The following is a 1,271-nucleotide window of genomic DNA, read 5'->3' as shown; positions in this document are numbered from 1 at the left end:
TCCAATTCGTGAAGACCACGTGGTTGCCGAGCAAACTCACTAGGCATCCTCCCCCTTAGTGCAATTAGTTTTTGTGAAATTTCCCCTTTTTGCCTCACAGATAGACGGCAGATTTTTGGGCCTCGGGTCATGTAGATTAAAAGGCGTCTAACTACTCCCAAGCAGACCATGTGCATGTAATCTAGGACAAATGAACTGACGCAAGGAATTTCTGCAGCAATGAGGGGGCTGACATCAGTTTGGTGGTTCTTGTACTCAGATCTTGAAAAACTGTCATCTGTCCGTGAAGTGCATTCATGCTCACTGAATACCATTCTTCCCTCCACACGAGTACCTCTGATTACGCATCTTTCACAACTCTCATAGGAAGTATGACCCTTAACACCTTTGAGGTATGCCCTTGCTGGTGCATCACAGATGAAAGCATCAATATTGACAGTGTAGGTCTGGCCTTTGTAAACTATACCATTGTCTTTGAGATGCTTGTACTCGGTCAAAAAGTCTTTCAGATAATCCTCAAGTGGACTTGGCTTACTATTACCACTAAATATGGCTGCAATGAAGGGATCAAAATAGTCACACTTAACCAGTATTGGCCAGAATTGGACTCCACTACTTTTGAAAAGTGGGATGCCATCAATGTTTACAGTGAGGTGCACATCACTACTGTCCATCAGACTTAAGTAACGACAGATTCCCTTTTCTAAGCCAAAATATTTGTAGTGCCCTCCACATTTTGTCTCTGTTGCATCTTGTTGTGGTGTAGCAAGGGTGTCCGACAATCCTTAGGCAATAGGTGCCCTTGCTTCCTTAACGTGGACAATAACCCGTTAAGTGCTCTGTGTGTCACTTTGTGCTCTGTAGCCCACTTTCTCAGGTCATCTTCAAAGCTGCTGATCACTTCAGCTTCATTATTTGATTCATTTTCAGAGTCAGTAGAAAAATAGTCCACATCTGTGTCAAAATCAAAAACACGTGATGACTCAGGAACGCTGTCATTTGCTGAACTGTGTGGGGCCTCAGACACACTGCTACTGCTACTACTACTCTGTATCCCAGACCCAACATCGCTAGTAATGCCAATGCTCTGATGTTCATCTTCGCTGTCAGAATAACGTAGAAGTTCATCCATGTCTCTTTTGCGTTTACGCCACTCTCTCTTTTTCATAGCTATCTGTAGATACAGATGCAGAATAAGTCAGTTTAATCTCACAATGTCTTTGACTGGGTGTGTGCAAAGGCGCATGGCATCATAATCTATACCTTGTTTT

General features: G+C 43.2%; 1 long non-coding RNA gene across 1 annotated transcript in view; it reads right to left on the bottom strand.

Moving 5' to 3' along the window:
- LOC103370078 (uncharacterized) overlaps positions 1-1,271 on the bottom strand; it is a 12,937-nt gene that overhangs the window by 9,922 nt on the left and 1,744 nt on the right. Inside the window, exon 2 of the long non-coding RNA XR_520870.1 lies at positions 953-954. This is a non-coding gene — a long non-coding RNA (uncharacterized LOC103370078). The remainder of the gene's footprint in view (positions 1-952; positions 955-1,271) is intronic.

This window comes from Stegastes partitus, unplaced genomic scaffold (genome assembly GCF_000690725.1).
Source record: "Stegastes partitus isolate 25-593 unplaced genomic scaffold, Stegastes_partitus-1.0.2 Scaffold1368, whole genome shotgun sequence".
In the NCBI taxonomy this organism is placed as follows: domain Eukaryota; kingdom Metazoa; phylum Chordata; class Actinopteri; family Pomacentridae; genus Stegastes; species Stegastes partitus.
Note: the sequence above shows the minus strand (reverse complement) of the source record. Positions and strands in the feature narration are given on the sequence as shown.